Source organism: Caretta caretta, chromosome 2 (assembly GCF_965140235.1).
Source record: "Caretta caretta isolate rCarCar2 chromosome 2, rCarCar1.hap1, whole genome shotgun sequence".
Classification (NCBI taxonomy): Eukaryota; Metazoa; Chordata; order Testudines; family Cheloniidae; genus Caretta; species Caretta caretta.
The window spans coordinates 104,613,088-104,618,761 of record NC_134207.1 but is presented as its reverse complement, the minus strand read 5'-3'; positions in this window follow the sequence as shown (position 1 = coordinate 104,618,761).

Here is a 5,674-nt window from a genome sequence, read left to right as displayed (position 1 = left end):
GGTCACACATCAAGTCAGTCACAGGCGCAAACAGGATCCACATCTCTTTCATGGAATCTCTCACTCTTAATTTCTTTTGTGAATTCCCGATAGTGGATGATAGCCATCTAAATTCTGACGTCAACTCATCTAACCCTAGTTTCTTTTGCTCTGATATTTCTTTTGACAAGGGCATTCTGCATGCTAGTCACTCTGGATCAGATCCACAAAGGTACTTAGGGGCCTAAGTGGGGGGTTTAGGAGCCTAAATCCCAATTTTAGCTCCACTAAAATCCACAAAACTCCTGCCTAACCCCTATCGGTGCCTAAACTCACTCAGTGCCTAAGGTTTCAGGGTAAAACTTCCCTAGGTGTCTGTGTTTCTGCATCTGCAATGCACACAACTGTCTCATTCGAGGCACCCAGATGCCTGACTCCTGTCTAAGCCCCAGACTGGTTCACGAACCAGGGGATGACTGGAGTTCACCTACCTGTTGGATTGGGTCCCATTCAAACTCCACCAGGAGGAGGTGGCACCACCCAGTTGATTACTTTTAGCTCAGTGGTCAGAGGAATTGCTTGGGAGGTGGGAGACCCAGGTCCAAGTCCCCGCTCTTTGCCTGAGGGGGAGAAAATATCTGAAGAGAGGTCTCCTGCATGTCAGGAGGGGGCGCTAACCACTGAGCTGTGGGGGAGTCTGATGTGGGATTCCCTCAGTCTCTCCAGATGAAGACATTCCACTGTGGTTAAATAATTAAAGAGTCATTAGGCCAGAGAAAGAGAAAGACTATGTCTCTGTAGTCCAGTGGTTAGGGGCCCCACCAGGAAGGTGGAAGGCCTTAGGTCCAGTCTGGTATCAATGATTGGCTAGTTTGTTTGTTTTTTTGCTTGCCTGCTGGGATGATTGGCATGGGAGACAAGGGGAACATGGGCACCTGCAAACATTTTATGCTCTGGCCTGCAAAGCACCTAGGGCCAGCCCTGCTGCCCTCCTTACTGCACAGGTAGTCCCATTGAATTTGAAGACTATTGATGGAGAAAGGTGCTATTCAATGCAATGAGACTGGCTGAATCCAGCTTTCTGTTTGCAAAATCCTGCTTCTGATACCTACTTTCTTTAATCTGTGCTCTTATGCTTTTTGACCCTGTACCGTGAAGCAGTTAGCCACATAGCCTTCTCCGTCTCCTTTAGGCACATAGTAAGATCCTTTCAGTGCTGAGCATGTTACAACCTCCAAGCCCTTTCTCAGGAGACAGACCCGGTTGTCCTTAAACTAGACTCATTACCCTCCTGTGCAATTTTTCCAACCTGTGACCATCCTGTTTTCAACTCTGAGTTTGGTAGCGGGAGCACCAGGATTCCACATGAGAAGGGCCAGATGCAGTGGAGTCATTATCTCCATAGCTGCAGAATTTGTTCCTCTCTTCATACATTTTTATTCGCTTTTCTTGCGGCTGTTATCACTTGCCTCCTGCACCTTCCTACCATCACTCACCACTACCCCAGCTCACTTTCTTCATTAGTTCACGTCAGCTCTGTTTTGTTAAGCTTGTATTTAAATGTGCTGTCGGTTCTCCCGAACTGCAGAACCTTCCATTGTGTAATATTGAATTCCATTGTATTAGCCCATTTCCCCAGTGTCTCCAAATCCTCCTGCAGTCTGGTGCATTCCTGAAACTTATCAACAGCCTCCTTCCTATCATGATGTCATCTGTGTCTGGACACTCAGCAACCCGATCCAACCTCAGGCTCATTTATGTAAGTTTTAAAGAGAACAAGTCTCGGCACTGAGCCCTGAGAGATCCTACTTGCTCGCTCTTTCCATGTGTATGGTCCTACTTACTGTACCTCTCTCGTCTCTGCTCATGTTTTTTTTACACCCAACGCTGCTACCTTAACTTGCAAAAAGAAAAGGAGGACTTGTGGCACCTTAGAGACTAACCAATTTATTTGAGCATAAGCTTTGATGCATCCGATGAAGTGAGCTGTAGCTCACGAAAGCTTATGCTCAAATAAATTGGTTAGTCTCTAAGGTGCCACAAGTCCTCCTTTTCTTTTTGCGAATACAGACTAACATGGCTGCTACTCTGAAACCTACCTTAACTTGGATACTCTTTACTAGCCTTGCTGGTGATATATAATCAGAAACGCTGTTAAACTCCAGTAAAAGCAAGGCAAAGTCGGCGCTAGGCATAAGCAGATTAAGCAATTGCTTAGGGACCCGAGCAGCTCAAGGGGCCCCCTGTTAATTGTTATGTGTTGGAGGAGGGGGGTATTCCTGCTTAGGGCCCACAATGGGCTAGCACTGGGACTGATGCAAGGCCACCATTTTACACTTCCTCTCTTTCCTTTGGCCACTGTCGGGAAACTTATGCTGATTAATTAGCTGGATGACTGTAGAACCTAGAGGCCTCAGCTGAGTTCAGGGTCCATTGTGCCAGGCGCTGCAAAGACACGTAGTAGGAGACAGTTCCTGCTGCCCTGCAGAAAGTAAAGTATAAATAGACAAGATCGACAAGGGAAGTGGGTGAGAATGGGGGAGGAAGGAAATATTGTTATCCCCATGTTAGAGATGGAGAAACGAAGCACAGAGGAAAAAACTGACATGTAGTCAGATTTATCCGACAAGATCTACTTGGGGGCCGGGGGGGGAGGGGGGGGGAAGGTGGGTAGCTACTGAAATATGGCGAGGCACATGGATAACATTTAATTTCCATTAGAAATTACATTTCAAATTTGGTAAAAATGACTGATAATTCTCTAGTGGGGAAAAGCATATTTCCTCCCCATTTTCCTTGTTCTTAAAAATCGACTGAACTGCTCAGACATCCAGCCCCTCCCCTCCCAAAAGAAAATTGCCTCAGGCCCAGAACATTTCAGTCTTATGGATGAAAATTACAGCAAGCTGTGAGACATTGAAAGCAGGGATTTTTGGAAATGCTCAGGCAGACTTAACTCAGTGGATCCCCCAAAATATGTTAATCTACTCGTGATAAAAATTACTATACTGAGGTGCCCTGATCCTATGCTGTGCCAACTGTACTTGATATAGCTCAAAGTGGTTTACAGCCACTCCTATGGCTTTTGATACGGGTCTGGCTGGATGTTTATCCAGTCCCTGGTATAAAGTAGAGCAGCCTCAGGGCTGCTGCAGTTCATATTGGCTGTCCAAGGCCCCTAAGGGCAGTTCTGGGGGATAACTGGGGCAAAAGGGATCTCCTTTTTTCACAGAAATGCTCTCCATGAGGTGTTGTTTCATAGGATCCACTACAGCACAAGGTTCCCTCTCTGGACGGGGATTCCTTAGGGAGTTGGATCAATTGGTAACTTTCAGCCTAATGGGAACATAGAACTGGAAGGGACCTCTTGGGTCATCAAGTCCAGTCCTCTGCTAACACAGGCAACCCCATCATATAATCTACCACTTCACTTCCACACATCTAAAACATTATCTCCCCCTCCTTTTCACTCAAATTGTCAATGGGAAAAGGGCAGTTTCTCTGTAGGGAATATTTGTTGCGGGGGGGTAGGGGGCTCTCAGTCCTGCTGCCTTCAAAGTTAATGGCAAAACACCATCATCTGGAGTGGGAGCGAGTTGAGGCCCTAAATGTGGTGTTGGTTTGCAATAGCTTGTCTGAGATACAATAGAAAGAACAGCGAGGCAAGAAGCATTTGTTATATTACTGACTAACAGAATTCAGGGTTTGCGGCATTTTTATGGAGCAAGAATAAAGAAAATAAAAATGTCGGGGAATCAAGTCTCTCCATTAGCAGCCTGCATGGCTGAAATCTAGCTTAGTCCATTTTTGATGGGTGCCTGTAAAGAGGATACCAAGTAGAAGCATAGGCAATCAAAATGATCTCCAAATGGAGCGTGCAGAACTGGAAGGTCCTGTCCTTTCTTGGTCACATGACCTGTCCTTTCTTGGGTCACATGCGATACTGTGTCTGAAAATCAGAATCCACACGCAGTTAGAACAGGGACCATTCTTAAATGTTATCAGGCCCTAACGCAGAGCTAACTCAGGTGCTGAGTGTGGGGTTTTGCTTAGTGTTGTGTGTGAAGCAGAAGTTTTTCCACAATGCTCACAGATGTTTTGCAGGATCAGCTCACCCAGCCTAGAGTGAGGATCCCCAGTGTTCTGGACACAGAGCTCTCAATTTTGCACAGCCAGAGAGCCATTTCCCTCATCAAATGACCTTGCAGAACATCAGAAGGTACCCGTGGGGAACTCCTGGACATTTTGTTGTGATGTTTCCATCATGAATTGCGTTGTAGTGACAGGCTAGCACGTATTGAGACAGCATGATGCTCAGTTTTCCCCAGCATCTGACCGCTGCTTTGCGCTCTCTCTCACACATAATTTTTCTTTTTAAACTAATGCTAAATAAACAGCCCTGGAGCATGTGTCTGAGCTGTCCCCTAGAACGTACAAATATGCAAGTTCCTCTCCTCTGCCTAAAGGGGTTGTTCTTCTTCCCGTCCCTCCCAACCAATTTAGTGTTTTTTTTTGTTTTTTTTTTCAAAACAAAGATAAACTAATGTGAGTTGTAAGCTGCTGTACAAAGGCACAAGCCTTTCCAAATATACTGTATGGGCAAGATGCTCCCTGCAAGTATTGGTGTGTATTGATAAAAAGGCAAAACAAACATACACATAAAAACACAGCCCCGGGCAATTAAACCTTCTGGTTAGCCACAGAACGGGTACAACAAAGGCAGAGCAGTCTCCCACACAGTGTCTAGCGGTTGCCTTTATAGGCCCACAAAGCCCACGATACAGGCCTCCCTGATTTCGAGGAAACTAGAAGTGTAAAGGAGAATCTTAGCCTTCATTTAAATAGGAAAAAAAAAAGTGCATAGCCCCTTTCCACGGGAAGGCAGCCTTGTAAATACAAACCAACCACTAGGAATGAAAGCTTGTTCCAGTTTTTCTCTGAAGATCGGAGGTTATTCTCAGACTCCTGGCAGCCAACCAGAGCTGGGTTCTGGGGTCTATGAAATCTACAGCTACATTTTTAGCATGATCCTAGTTAAGTGGCGGACAGTGCCATCCAGCCTATCATTTATGGTCTGAGGGCCACAGCAAATGCTCTACTGACCAGCTCTTTTCCTTTACCAGCCAGTGTGAGCTCTGCCACACAGAGAGCGGCTGCTCAGGAATATGAAAGGCAACATTGACAAAGGAATGAGTCCAAGAGACAAATTCCACCTCTAATGCTACCTCCCTCTGTGGCCTTTGTCACGTCAAATAAGTCAAACATTTTTAAGGGTGAGTATATAGGGTTAGGCACTGAAATCAGGGTGCTGACCCCCTGCCTCTTCTATTGGCTGCAGCTCTGAAAAATCAGTCTGCATTTATTAACGTGCCTAACTTGATATACCCAAGCTTGGAAATGTTGTCCTTAATCTTCCTGTGCCTCAAGTTCCCACATCTGCAAACTAGGGATATCCACACTTACCCATCCACAGAGAGGCTGCAACAGTTACGTAGTTAATGATTGCAAAATGCTATGTATAAACCCTAACATTCATCAGAAGGCACCTCCAGTGACTGGGGACCAAGCCAGAACTCCAGAGCATTTGGACACCTGTCCCTTGCAAATCTTTTCTAAATGTTGGCAGCTATGTGTAGACTCCCCCAGAACACAAGTCACTGGGCTCCGCTTCTCCTGCGGGAGGAGGTGGACAAAA